We start from the raw sequence: 15777 nt of genomic DNA, 5'->3' as shown, positions 1-15777 counted from the left end.
TAGTTTTTATTAAAAGTTCACATATTCTTTTTTTTGGGATTTATTTTTAAATGATTGTATTTGTCTTGGGGGGGGGGGCTGAGGAGCATTAAAAGTAGATGATGGGTGGGATGGAGCAAACATAATTTATCTCGTCCTTATAAAAAGTTTGCGGTGAGATTTTTTTTTCTTTCTATGCATGTCGTTTGGCAAGTTTCTTTGCAAGTAAATGAATGAAACTTTCTTTTAGACGAGTTACCAGACGGGAAACCATTACAAATCTAAGTTAAGTATCTTACTTACTTGTTCTTCGAGTAATCATTGCGAGGCGTCTCCTCTTTTTTGTAACTAATTAAAATCAATTCCACATAATAAGTTTCTCAAAGAAAAGTAGAGACCTCCATTAAACTAAAAATGAGCAGGTGCACATGAGGGGTTGAGAACCCCATGCCTTTTCAAAACCAAGAAGTAATTTGCACTTTACAGGAAAAAAAACTTTTTAAATGTTTTCACTTTTTTATTTTAAAAATCAAAATTATTAAGACTCTAAGGAAGAATATTAGCATATGTAAATTAAACTGCTAATCCACATTCGTATTTTTCTTGAGAAGGCATGGGGGTCTTCAGTCTTACTCATGTTAATTTCTGCTCATTTTGAATTTGACTCGGTTATTTATTGTAATTTCTGTTCGTTTTGAGTTTCTATTATTTATTGATTGTGTTTTGTGTCAATTTTACGCTTTGGAAGATTATTTAATTTTATTTCTGATCATTATTGGTTTAATGGAGCTCTCCTTTTCTTTGAAAAACTCATTTTGTAGAAGAAGTATTTAAAACTAATTTTTGCCCGTTTGATGTTGCCATAGTATTTTTTATTGAAAAAGAATATCATATTTTATATCTTTCCGGTTTATTCTTCTAGAAAATCCATAGTTTGGCTTGCTATTTGTATGTTGGAGAAAATTTTTCAATAATTCTCAACAACATAAACCCTTTTGAAAATCTGGACCCAAATGGCATTGTTAAATTTAGTTTTGTACCTCCTCAGGCTGCCCTGAGAAAACAAACTTAAGACCCTTCCCAAAAATTGTATCCATGTTTTTTACAAACTGTATACATGTCAAAGAATTATTGTCAGTTTTGAGCAAAAACTTCCGACCATGAAGATAAAAAGAAAAGCTCTATTTCCCATTTCAACGCCAAAGCCTCATTCCACTGTCGAGTAGTTTTGCTCTGCTGCAATGATTTTCCTGCTTTTGCAAGCTATTGGATGCTTGCCATCATCATCATACTGGGTCTGAACAGCTCCAAGCCCAATATTCAAAGCGTCTGTCTGCAACACAAAATCCTTGTTGAAATTGGTAGCCCATAAGACAGGGGCTCTCACAAGTGCTTCTTTCAGCTGTTTGAAAGCTTCCTCTTGACAGTCGTCCAAAGTAAATGAATTTGGGCAGCGCTTTTGTAGCATCTCTGTGAGTGGCGCTGCTATACCAGAGAAATCGCGTGTGAATCTCTGATAGTAAGCAGCCATGCCTAAAAAGGAACGTTTATCTTTCTTTGAAGTTGGTGACGGGTACTTTTGGACGGCATCGATCTTGCTCTCGATGGCATCGTGTTATCTTGCCACTACCAACAATGTGTCCCAAATACTGGACTTCTGTTTTTCTAAAGCTACACTTCTTTGGGTGGATCTTCAGACCTGCTTCCGTGATTTGTTTGATGACTTCTTGTACATGAACCAGATGTTCCTGCCAGTCATTACTAAATATAATAATATCGTCCAGATATGTTCTTGCAAAATGATGTCAGTCCTGTAGTATTCAGTTGATCAGACGCTGAAATGTTGTGGGCGCGTTATTTAGGCGAAATGGGAGAACGCAGAATTCATATAGCCCTAACTCGGTTTAAAGCTGTTTTCTCTTTGCTTTCTTTGATAAGTTTGATCTGCCAATATCCTTTTGTGAGGTTGAGAATACTAAAGACCTTCTGGTTTCCCACAGTTTTCAAAAGCTCATCTATCCTTGGATGTGGATAGGAGTCAAATTTTGAATTCTGGTTGAAAGCTCTAAAGTCCAGACAGAAGCGGATGGTTTGATCTGGTTTTGCTACTACAACCACCAGAGAACACCAAGGACTGGTTGACGGTTGGATGATCCCAAGCTCAAGCATTTGTGGAACCTCTTCCTCGATGGCTTGTTTTCTGCTCTGAGAGATTAGATAAGGTCTCTGGTGTATTAGTTGTGATCCGCCTGTATCAGTGTGATGTTTCACGATTGTTTTTCGGTCGGGTATTTTTGAGAAGGTCCCACAAAGTTCTGCAAGAATGTTTAACAGTTCTTTCTTCTTTGTTTTGCTCAAATTGTCGATCGAATCCTTGAGCACCTCGAACTCATCTTGCTTAGCTGAAGAAGAAACTTCAGTGTCTAGAACTGGAATTGTACCTACTTCAAAGATACTCCGAGCAAAGTTCATCGACAGCCTTTCGAATTTGCGAAGCAAATTGATGTGGAGAATCTTGGTTTTCTTCCTGGCGTCTGGTAGTGAAATTTCATCGTTGACGTGTCTGATTTTCCGTAGAAAACGAATCAGGCCTTGCCACTTAGTCTCCAGTTTGTTAGTACCGGCAGGTAGTAAGACCAGGACTTCATCGCCAATATGAAGTTCCCTATTCTTTGTCTTCTTGTCATACTGTTACTTCTGTTTTTCCGATGCAGCTTCGAGGTTCTTTCTTGCTTATTGAAGTATAGACCAGAGTATGTCTCTTGTCGAGGGGAGATCGTGGGCGGGCCGACTCGATCCCAAAGTCTGGAGTTGACCTTCCCATTGCTCCTTCAGGATGCCGAGGGGTCCCCTAGGTCTTTGGCCATATAGCAGCTCGAAAAGGATGAAATTGGTTGAAGCCTGTGGCGTCTCTTTGTTTTCAAAGAGTACGCATTGGACATAGCCGTCTCAATCTTTTGGGTTTTCAGACATATACTTCTTTAGCATGTTGACTAGTGTCCTGTTGAGATTTTCACACATACCGTCTGTCTGTGGATGAAATGGTGATGTCCGGATTGGTTGATGCCCTGCAGCTTATATAATCCCTGTAAGCTCTTTGACACAAAGTTGGATCCTTGGTCTGTCGGAATTTCTTTTGGTACCCCTACCCTACAGAAGTACTGCTCAAAAACTTCTGTAATTTTCTTGGCATTGGTTGTCCGCAACGGGATTGCATAAGGGTAGCAAGTGCAGTAGTCTGTGATGACCAATAGGAATCTATGTCCATTTTTGGAAGGTATCAAGGGACCAATTATGTCCTTCGCAATCCTCTTAAATGGTTCATCGGTAGATGGAGCATTGGAACCTTCTCTTTCGCCTTGTTTTTAGCCAGGAGCTGGCAAGGCTCACTGGTTCTCACATACTGCCTGACGTCGTGCTGTTGCGGACAACAAACTTGGAACGTGGAACCAGAGATGTGAATACCTGACAAATGCGATACGAATCGCCGCGGTGAGATATGAATCCCTTTTAGATGTGATATGAATCTCTGCGGTGGGATGTGAATCCCGTAACGACGACATGAATCGTGTGCGAGCACGATATGAATCTTAACGCAAGGATATGAATCTTTGGACAAAGCGATATGATTTGCTCCGATGGAATTTGAATTCCGTGCAGCTTCGATATGAATGGCAACAGTGGGATATGAATCCCGGACAAATGCAATATGAATCGCAAAAGTGGGATATGAATTTGGGACAAATGCGATATGGATCCAGCTGCAACATCGCACGGATTTCGATACGTTGGCGCACCGAGTTAAGAGACCGAAAATTTGACGAAAATTCGATTGACGTAACCGATAGCACACGATTATTAGAAAACTGTTATCGAACATAAAACTAATCACGATCGGACATGTGACCTAGATGCTAGGCACCGAAAGCTACACTGGAATGCTCAGAAGAACAGTCCACTATCACGGCATGCGTAAAAATTGAACAAAATAAAGCGCGTTGCTCTGCAACACAACTTTCAATCAGAATCACAATTTGCTATTTTAATCACAAATTTAAAATTTTTTTTTTCAATTTAAATCCAAAATTTTTGTCCAAAAAAACTTTACATAATTTATAGCCATAAACTTTAAGATAAACGATGTTTTCTTTTACCTCCAAAAATGTCGGTGTTCCACAATCTCACTTCTGATACACCACTTTATGTGTCGCAACCTTTATCCACTTTGTTTTAGGACATATAATTTTATTAACACACAGAAAAGAAAACGATCTAATAACACACACAAAAGAAAATGATCTTTTGTGTGTTAATAAACACACAAAAGATCATTGCAAATTTAACAAATTTCGGCTCGCATCAAACTTCACTCATTCCAAAATGAATAAATTCCACTCGCATCCAGCAGCCAGATATACAAATTAATCACTGCAAAAATAAATAGGCACTGATGGGTCCGCAACTAAAGTAATCATAACTCTTCTCTCTCATAATAAACAACACAAAAAAAAGGTACGGGTGCCGTGACACTCAGTCTTCATCAAAAACAAACAACAATTTATCATTTAACATCAAATGCCACCATTGCCACTGTTTCTCAGTCTTCATCCTAGAACCGGGCTATAGTCCCATGTGGTACCCTACAGTTAATTTAGGCCTGGTTTTAAGTGGGTTTTAAATAGATTGTCAATTGTTCATGATGTATATCAATGATTTTCATAGTATGTGAAGTATCAGGAGTATCTCCTTGCTTTCTCATAGTCTAGAATATAATTCAGTGTAAAATTCAGACTCAAAACTTTTTTCTCAGTTCTTGTGAAATTTTCATTTCTATAAGGCTGGAAATAATTGTCGACTGATAAATCGTCAATAAGTTTCTTATTCCAATCATACACATTTTGTGTTTCAGGAGTTAGCCTATACTTCAAAAATTGGGACACAAATCAAGCTTCTTGCATAAAAAACAATTTATTAAGCAGTGGGCAGCCCCCCCTGCCTTGTACTTCTAGTTAAAAAAAATATTTAGTTTCCAATTGTTTTTTAAATTGTGCTAGGAAGTCTGCCTTCCCTCAATGGAACCCCCCCCTCACCAAAAAAAAGCTTTGCGGAAAATTCCATACCTCCAGAGACTTATTCATGTAGAAAATTCTTTTCCCCAGAAGAAATCCCCCTCCACAGAAAAAGGTCTTGATACTTCCCAATAAAAAACACAATATGTAAACAATGGGTAAATTTCATAACCTACTGCCATTTACCCGCAGGGAGTAATGTCATCTCCAGAGGCATAAACATAGGCAAAGCAGTTGAATCAACTGCTAAACATGTTCCACTGCCCATTTTTTAACTTTCATTCTGTTTGCAAAAATATCACTTATCTATTGCACATGTTTTTCACACTAGAACCCTTTGATCAAAACGACAGCTTTTAAATTTAACTCCCTTTATTTTAAAAAATAGATATGAAAATTGAACATTCAAAATTTGTAATGGTTTTGATTGCTGAGCGAGGTCAGGTCAACTTATGCTTCACAGTGTTTCAAGAAAAATTATTTTGCACTACTTGAAATGTGTCCTTATAAGTCCTGGGTAAAACTGATGTACAATATCCAAGTATTGTTGATAGTATTATATGTTTCATGATTGGCATTAGCTCTGTTCTGAGATTCTATTATGGACTTGCCTCAAATTCCAAATATGGCTGAAGTTATCACCCCTTTTGCATCTTCAATTATTAAAAATGGTAAGTTGCCCAAATAAGTTTTTGGAATAAAACAAAAATTGCTTTGCTTTGGTAAATATTTTTATATTTTTGTTTCTCCTCTTGCTATTCTAGTTTTCCTCTGTGAAAAGAAAAAAATGAAACTGTATACACACTTGGAACTAACCCTTAAGAATTAAGGGGGCTAGAATTAAGTTGAATAATTGAAGGCAATTCTGCACATAAGTGGGTTTTAAATAGATGGCCAATTTTTTTTTAAATTAAACAATTGTTTAATCTGATGGAAGTACTTTAATAATATGCTGTTTCTGATGGAAGTACTTTATGAATATGCTGTTTCTGATGGAAGTACTTTATGAATATGCTGTTTCTGATGGAAGTACTTTATGAATATGCTGTTTCTGATGGAAGTACTTTATGAATATGCTGTTCTAGTTTAGAAGACATTAGATGCTACAGGACTTATTAATCTGAAAATTTTACATAGATTCAGTCCTTTAGCAGAATAATTTTTTCTCTTTTTCCTGTGTGCTGGTATTATAAAAAAAATAATGTTACCAATAAAGTAGAGGTTGTCATAGGGCAGCCAAAATTTTTGTCTTGCAGACCAACTACTATCTCGTGTCTTAATTGTATAATACTGTTTTCAAAATGTTGTTTTTTTCGATAGCTTCTAACAGGCTCACCAACATTTGCCGAACAAAAAGCATTACCATAGTTTAAATACATTTATTTTAAATATTTTATTGTAAATAAAATAATTCACTTGCTCAAAACATGAAACTTTTAACTTAAATTTCATCAAAATAACTTTTGTGTCGTTTCAAAATAACAATAAGCTTGATCTAAATTTAAGCTTTTTCTGCTTGTTTTCCCTTGAATATTGCTTCTATATATTCTTTTGCACATGTTTTTCAAAGTTTTTTTTCACCCTATCATCTAAGCTTTTATTTTAAATCGTTCATTCATGCATCTATGCTTTTAATTCACTTGTATCGAATGGGAAATTGCATTATATGAAACCAGCTTATGTGTAGCTTGTATGTTTTTGAAGGTCATTTTTCTTCATTTCTTTCTTTTACAATGTAGCACACAAGGTTACTAACGATAATTGAAATTAATCCTTATAATAATAATTTTGGGAACACCTCAACAGCGGGTGGGGGGGGGTCAGATGCATTTGAGGCTTCTTGGCTTTAGAAAATTAGATAAAAATATTACCAGAACCATCACAAGGATTCAGCTGTACTAAAGTAAAAGCCATTGGACAACCAAAAGCCTGGTTTTTTTCTTGCCAATTGGAAGATTTAATATCAAGTACTTTTAAATGCATATTTTTTAGACCTCATTTTTAAGGGTTTTTGGGAAAGTGTATGTAATTCTAATATTTTTTTTTTTTGATATGACATTTTATTTTTGAGACTGATCGAGATAATAGTTACCATTTCCTTACCCCGTCCCAAGCCCTTTATCCCAAATATATCCAATTAAATTTGTGATATAGCCATTTTTTCAAAATAGTGCAAAGGTTAAATAACTTTGTCTCTCGAATTGAACCCCCCCCCCCAGCCAATATTTCGCTGCCTAAGTATAGAACGATGATGGCACAATGTATTATTTATTTATTTTTTCTTTCTTTGTTATAAACCAGGACACTTCGTATCGAAGGAGTTGTCGTAGAAACTTCGAAAAGGGCTCATCCGATTAGAAATTAGAAGGGCTTGTACCCTTTTTAATAGCCGAAAGTGATTGGAAGGCAACTAACACCCCTTCTACGCTCACCATTTCCACAAACACATCCAATCAAAATTTTGAGATACCTGTTCTCTTCAACTTAGTTGAAAGTTCTGGAAATTATGTCTTTCAGGAGGACACACCCCTCAGGGCAAGGGTTGTAAGTTACGCCTTGGGAGCATATAAGGTTTTTTATAGAAAGCGCTGTCTTAGAAACTTCAATAAGGGCTCATTCGCATGGAAATTGAAAGGGCTAGTGCCCTTTTTAATAGTCGAAGGTTATTGGAGGGCGAATCAACCCCCTCTCGTGCCCATCATTTTCAGAAACACATCCAATTAAAATTATATATATATATATATATATATATATATATATATATATATATATATATATATATATATATATATATATATATATATATATATATATATATATATATATATATATATATATATATATATATATATATATATATATATATATATATATATATATATATATATATATATATATATATATATATATATATATATATATATATATATATATATATATATATATATATATATATATATATATATATAACCTAGTTGAAAGGTCCAGAAATTATGTGTTTGAAGATGATACTCCCCCAACAACCCTCAGGGCAAGGGGTGTAAGTTATGCCCTAGGGGCATATAAGGTTTTTCATAGAAAGTGTTGTCGTATAAACTTCAAAAAATGCTCATTCAATTGGAAATTGAAAGGGCTAGTGTCTTTTTTAATAGTTGAGTGATTGGAGGGCAACTACCCCCCCTCCCCCTCACGCCCACTATTTCCCCAAACACATCCAATCAAAATTTTGAGAGAGCCGTTTTATTCAACGTAGTTGAAAGTTCTGGAAATTATCTCTTTGAGCATGACAAGCCCCCCCCCCTACAGCCCTCAGGGCAAGGGTTGTAAGTTAAGCCCTGGGGGCATATAAGGTTTTTATGGAAAGTGTTGTTGTATAAACTTCAAAAAGGCTCATTCAATTGGAAATTGAAAGGGCTAGTGTCCTTTTTAATAGTTGAGTGATTGGAGGGCAACTAACCCCCCCCCCCCTCACGCCCACCATTTCCCCAAACCCATCCAATCAAAATTTTGAGAGAGCCGTTTTATTCGACGTAGTTGAAAGTTCTGGAAATTATCTCTTTGAGAATGACAAGCCCCCCCCCCCTACAACCCTCAGGGCAAGGGTTGTAAGTTAAGCCCTTGGGGACTATCAGGTTTTTATGGAAAGTGTTGTTGTAGAAACTTCAAAAAGGGCTCATTCGATTGGAAATTGAAAAGCATAGTGCCGTTTTTAATATTCAAAAGTGATTTAAGGGCAAATAACCCCCTCTCATGCCAACCCGACACAAAACAAGCAGAAACTAATATGAGTAGGGTTCTTAACCTCCATGCTTTTAAAAAAATATTTTGAATGTTTTAATTCTTATAAATTTAAGATATCAAAATTGATTAATATTTCAAGAAATTAATATAAGCAAATATATAATAACCTGACAATAGACAATTTTTTCAGTAGATTTATTTGAATTTTTTCCAGTAAAGTCAAATTATATTCTTACTTTTAGAAAGCATAGGGGTTTAGAACCCTACTCATATTAATTTCTGCTCGTTTTGACTTTGACTTAGTCAGTTATTTTAATTTCTGTTTGTTTTGGGTCTCATTTATTTATTGATACTGATTTGAGGTAGTTATATGCATGGTAGATTATTTGATTCTATTTTTGTTTATTTTTGGTTTAATAGAGTTCTTTGATTTTTTTGAAAAACCTATTTTGTGGAAAAAAATTTTATAATTAAGAAAAGAGGACATCTTTGATCCTGGATCTCCAAAAAGCTTAAAGTATTACTGTGAAATATTTGAAAATGTGGAGAGGGATATCAAACACAATCAAACCACCCTTTGTCCTTGCTGGTTCTGAAACGGAAATATCAATGATATCTATTGAACGACTTTGGGTATTTGGTTGAAACTTTCAAGGTATGTAGAAGGGTTGTTGAAGAAAGATTGGAGGGTGATCAGCCCCTCCTTTCCTTTCTCTTTTGTATTAGCCCCCTAAAAATTGTTGAAAGTTTGTAACTATTATTTTGGTCAAACTAGTCAAAAGGTGTAAGAGCTATGCCTACAGGGATTCCATTCCCCCACCCCCAAAGAGAAGGATTGTCAATTGTGCAATTTATAAATTATTTACATGTAGGTTTATCATTTGTTAAAGGGTAAATTTTCGATTGTGGGTATATCTGAAATGGCCTTGGGTATTAAGGTGAAGCTTTGTAGAATGTTGAGGAGTATCTTAAACTAAATCAAGAGGTACTAAGTAAATCCAGTTTGTCAAAAAGCAGATCTGCAGTATCTTAAAAATGACTGAGGGTATTAAATTTAAACTTTCATGACATATTTATGGGGGGTATTTGAAAGTGGTTGGAGGCCTGCCAGTTCCCTCCCATACCCTATTTTGCTGGTTTCTCTCCAAAAACATTCAATCAATGTTTGAAATAGTTTTCTTGTTTTCAATAGTCCATTTTGAAAAGGTCACATAATTATGCCGATAGGAATAACGCGACCTTTCAAAGCTTTGGAGAGGAATTCTGAAGACTATCAAAACATACTAAGTACACGCTGGTTGTCAAAAAGGTGTATAAGCAGTATCTTATGAACGGACAAGGATACTAAGTTGAAAATCACAGGGGTTTTCAACTTAGTCCTTCAATGATTGAAGGACTGGAAGCCCCGTTACAATTTTTAGATGTCCCCTCTCTTCAAAACTGATCAAACTTTTGAAAATGTGATTTTGTTCAAAATACGCAAAAAGTCTAGTAACTATGCATCCCGGGATGAAGTTTCCCCTCCTCCCTAAGCCCCCTTAGGGAAAGGACTGTAAATTATAAAATTTACTCTTTGTTTACTTCCAGGGACTGTTGTTATAAAAAGAAGAATTGTTTGTTTCTAATAGAATTCGAACAGGTTATGTGTATCAAGGCGAATCAACGGGAAATGTTTTGGGGAATGTTAACTAAATAAAAAAAAATACTATGTGCATCAAGTTTTTCAAAAAGGCGTATTTGTAATATCTTAAGAACAACTAACGGTATTAAGTTTAAATTTTCAAGGCATGGTCAGAGGGACTATGAAAAGTAGCATGGTAATCAGCCTCTTTACTATTGTAACAACTACTGTAAAGTAGCACTGGTCCGTAAAGTTGGTACCAATGAAGTAAACTAATACACGCCTTGAACATCGTGGATGACTGCTAGAACTAGACTTCTCCTAGATGACCAGTTCAGCTCTCCATTATGTGCATTAACTGTTCAACACTTAAGGGCATCTTTAAAGCACCCTGATTTGTTCTGAAAACCAGAACTGGTATGGCGGAAAGGTGCTACATTTCTCCATTTTGAAACTCATCAACAGAAATATTCTTAGCGTACATGAATTCAAGTTTTACTAGAACTTCATTTAGTTTAGAGTATATATTTTTGATTAGGCACTGAAAGTCGATTTACGCTATAATGAATAGGCTTTGATTTGTTTAGGGTCGAAGACAGAGGCTTATTTGAGCCTAATTCACATCAACCTTTGAAAAAAGACAACGGTAATTTCAAATTATCAACAATCATCTGCATGAGTAATTCTAGGTGTGACATGAGCAAAGAGGTTCCATGGATGACATGAGATGCACTAATATTATTTATGACAAACGAAGCTTTCGGTTTCAGCTTGGAGATTGCCATTGTTATGGCTTACATTGTTACAACATAGGGAGACTCTGGGATGTTGTGTTTTGGGTAGTAAGGGATTTCCAAATGGAATTGGGCAAAGCAGAAACTCAAAGTGAATATGAATCAATAATGCCTGCAAGGTGACGAGCCATTATCTTTCCAAACTGAAAATCAAAGCTTTGCACGGGAGCACGCTTTGGAGAGTTTTGACTTTTTCACCAATCGAAGACTTGAGTGAAAAAGTCACAGAATTTATGAAAAGCGGGAAAAGGATGTCAGTTTTTTGCAAAATTTTATCAAGGATTTTTTGATGTAGGAGCAAACAAATCAGATCTCAGTCAATCTTTGAAAACTACTTAAGGTTGGGCGTATCTTGGTTGATTCGTGTAGGTGTTAAATCTAATTTAAAGGACGCTGTGAAGGGAAGGTGGTCTGATAATTGATAATTAAATATAACAGAAACCATATAAATTGGGAAATCAATCTAAGTAACCACATGGTCTAGATTCGATGTATGACAAAAGTGTGAATATATATGAAAGTTTAAGTTTTTGGATGCATAATCAGCTCATCAAAAAAATTACCTCGGAGAATAGAAGCATGAAGTGATACGGCTGATTTAAAAGAATAAGTTTCACAATTAAAGTCCCGAACAACAGCACAAGGACACTAAGTTTTGAACTTGTCGAATACGCGCATGTAATATCTCACAAGCTTGTGCAAATAGTTGTTCTGATACATCATTTTTTTAATTAGGGGGTAAATACACATTTATCACTACGCAAGACCCTGCTCTCAATGCTAGAAAAGTATCACTAGAACTAAACAAACTTGACTGAATACTCGCTGAAACTTCAGTTCCCAGCTCTCCAAATGAACCACCTCGGGAATGATCACGGTTTGTAGAAACGGGAAAAGTGCAAAAGTCTGCTCATGTCCGATGAACTAAGACTAGAACGTGTGAGGAATTGTTCCTGAATACACATTCAATCATTATCCAGCTGCATACCTTCTAATACTGATATTTTATTCAATAAATAACCGTTTATGTTCCATGGAACAAGTCTCACATCTTGGTACTTTTTAGTAGAGATCCCTGGTGGACTCTCATGGTGTGCTAGGCAGAACCGCATCTTGAACACAAAATCACTTTTTTACACTCTATTCACTTGTGAGACCACACAAGCAGCAACCGCATCACCAATAATACTCGACAAATAAATGCCACTCGAGGAATAAATTGCAAATATAGGCATGACTCGTTTCCCCTCAGCTTCTGTAGCAATTCATTTCCATAAATCTAAAACATTATCATCGTCTTTTTGACATTTGAATAGTCTAAACCTGATCGCAAGATCGCCCTGCAATACTTCTTTTGATTTTGAAAGGTGATCCTGGGTGAAGATAATCACTACCTTATAGAATACTTTTATTGTATAGTATAGAATACTTATACTTATACTTATAATACTTATATTGTATAGAATACTTTTTTAAAATCTAAATATATTGTTGCTGGAATTTCTACTCTAGCTGAGCCTTCATGAATATGTTGGACAAAAGCAACGATATCGTGTTCACTACTATTAATACCTCCGCTCTTACCACTGAACTAAATCTATTGATTGTAAGTGCATCAGGGTTGTCAAAATAGCATAAATCCTTCATCAGTTAAAGATCCTTCATCAAGTGATGTCACAATATGCAGAGAAACTTCCAGTTAATCTAAACCTGAGGCAAAAAGCTTCAACATTCAGAACCCATATTGTAAGAATGACCTGCAAAGCAAAAAAAAAAAAGAAAAGTTCGAAAAATATCAAAGAACACATACATTAAAAAGGCCATATAAATGTGATATGTGCAAAAAATGCTTTTCTAAATCAAGGGACTTGGATATACATCAAAGAGTGCATACTCGTGAGAAACCATTTAAGTGTGAAGTATGTGACAAGACCTATTATAGTTCAAGCAGTTTGATTACTCACCAAAGAGTGCACACTGGGGAGAAACCGTTTAAGAGTGATGTATGTGAGAAAACTTTTTCTCAGTCAAGCAGTTTTATTCAGCACCAAAGAGTACACACGGGTGAAAAACCCTATAAATGTGATGTCTGTGAGAAATATTTTTTCAGTCAAGCGGTTTGATTAAGCACCAAAGAGTACACACCGGTGAAAAACCTTTCAAATGTGATGTCTGTGAGAAAATTTTTTATCAGTCGAGCAATTTCATTCAGCACCAAAGAGTACACACGGGTGAAAAACCTTTTAAATTTAATGTATGTGAGAAAACTTTTTCTTATTCAAGCCGTTTGATTTACCACCAAAGAGTGCACACTGGGGAGAAACCCTTTAAGTGTAAAGTATGTAAAAAATGCTTTTCTCAATCGAAAAGTTTGATTAATAACCAAAGAGTCTCTGGGGAGAAACATTTTAAGTGTGAAGTCTGTGAGAAAACTTTTTCTCTGTCAAGAGGTTTGATTCAGCACCAAAGAGTACACACGGGTGAAAAACCCTAGAAATGTGATGTCTATGAGAAAACTTTTTCTGTGTCAAGCAGTTTGTATCACCAAATAGTACACACGGGTGAAAAACCCTTTTAATGTGATGTATGTGATAAGTTTTTTTCAGTCAAGCAATTTGATTAATCATCAAAAATTGCACACTTGGGAGAAACCATTTAAGTGTAAAGTATGTAAAAAATGCTTTTCTCAATCGAAAAGTTTCATTAATCAAAAAAGAGTGCACCCTGGGGAGAAACCGTTTAAGTGTGAAGCATGTGAGAAAAATTTTTCTCAGTCAAGCGGTTTGATTCAGCACCAAAGAGTACACACGGGTGATAAACCGTTGAACTATGAGGTATGTAACAAAACTTTTTCTGTGTCAAGCAGTTTGATTTACCACCAAAGATTACACACGGGTGAAAAACCCTTTAAATGTGATGTATGTGAGAAAACTTTTTCTGTGTCTAGCAATTTGACTCAGCACCAAAGAGTACACACGGGAAAAAAACCATTCAAATGTGATGTATGCAAGAGAGAATATTCTTCTAAATTAAATCTCAATAAACATGTAACAACCCATTCTTAGGAAAAACCTGCTAGTTGATATTTTACAAAAACAATTTCTGTGGTCTTGCGAAAACCCTTTGTAAAATGCTTCTTTTTTTAATGTTTTTGTTTATTTTTTGATCAGTTAATTAGTTTCTTTTTTCTTGAAATATTTTTTTTATTTTTTCAGTGATTTTATTTTGTTTTTAATTTTATATTGTTCGTTCCCATTGTGTATTTAAAAAGTTTCCGTTTCCGGATTAAGAAAATCTAATTTATGTGAGTCTGGTTGAGTAAATACCTCTGCAGTGTCAACAAGAGCGATGCTCAGGGGGGAGGGGGGGTGTGTTTGCTCAGCAAGTGAGTGTTCCAATTTGGCAACGTTCTTTTAAGTGATTATAAAGTCTTGTGAACTTTAGAGAATAAAGGAAATAAAGGAATGAGAAATATTGGTCTATCCATACAATCAGGTTTAAAAAGGACCTAAAGCTTTATTTTCTGACATAAAAACTTTGGAGAGAAAATTTTTTCTGTTTTTATTTCTTGACAATAAAAGGATAAGTGAAAAAATATCCTGATGTTTTGATGAAATTACGACGCATTATTCCAGTTTATTTTTACTCCAAAATGATCCGAATATTTTAGTATTGATCATCCCAAAGATCTCTTGTGTTGAATGGACCAGAGTAAATGGTGGCTCTGACTGGCTAAAACCCATGGTCTAGGCCAAATAGACCTAATAAAAAGAAGCTCCTTGTTATTGTTTGGGATATTTGTATATCAGAAGAAAATTATCGATCTAGTATTTTAGGGCACATTTGACAATAGCTTTCCAAATCAAGTAGTTTCAATAGGTATCAAAAGCCCGTAAGGGATAAAACTGTTTAAATTTGAAAACTGTTTAAGTTTAAATTTGCAAGATTTTTTGACACCCTCATTCAGTTTTTACTTCATTGTGGAAAGAATGACGATTCAAAAATGAATGTTTGTGTTTATCGATCTGTGCATTATCATGTTTTTCAATTTATAGGCAATCCCCTAATGAAGGAAATTGTCGGAGAGAACCTTATCAGGAGAGATTTTGCCCCTTTGGAGGGGAAACCTCCGGTAGCTTTAATTTTCTATGGCGTCTCTAAAAAACAATTTTTATTTGTATTGAGGTAGGAAGGGGGGGGGGTCAGGAGAAAAATGTTATATGAAGGGAAGGGTGAGGAAGAAAGTATTCAACTATTTTTAAATTAAAAAATTCTAGCGGTACTAATACATGTGAAAAATGTTCTGTTGGGATGGGAGGGGATCGGGTGCGAGACAAGTTTTCTGCAAAAGGGAGTCTTCCAGGGGGAGTGGGAGAAATATATCGAAGACTTGTAAATTAAAATTCTTGATTGTTATAAACAGGGGAAGGATTATTTTGTGGAGGGGGGGGGGAATCTCAGGAGTAGAACTTTCCATTTTTGGAAGAAAATTTTTCCAGTTTTTCCCACGGGGAAGGAGGGTTATTTAATTTCCCTTCTACACCTTCTAAACTAAACTATAAAGTTTATCTCT

General features: G+C 35.5%; 1 pseudogene; it reads left to right on the top strand.

The window, feature by feature from the left end:
* Positions 1-12705: 12705 nt before the first annotated feature.
* Positions 12706-14312, top strand: LOC148943859 (uncharacterized; annotated as a pseudogene).
* The last annotated feature ends 1465 nt before the right edge of the window (positions 14313-15777 follow it).

The sequence above is a fragment of the Artemia sp. Qi Xiang Cuo genome, chromosome 15 (genome assembly GCF_049724085.1).
Source record: "Artemia sp. Qi Xiang Cuo chromosome 15, ASM4972408v1, whole genome shotgun sequence".
Lineage (NCBI taxonomy): Eukaryota > Metazoa > Arthropoda > Branchiopoda > Anostraca > Artemiidae > Artemia > Artemia sp. Qi Xiang Cuo.
The sequence above is the reverse complement of the archived record's forward strand: the minus strand, read 5'-3'. Positions and strand labels throughout refer to the sequence as shown.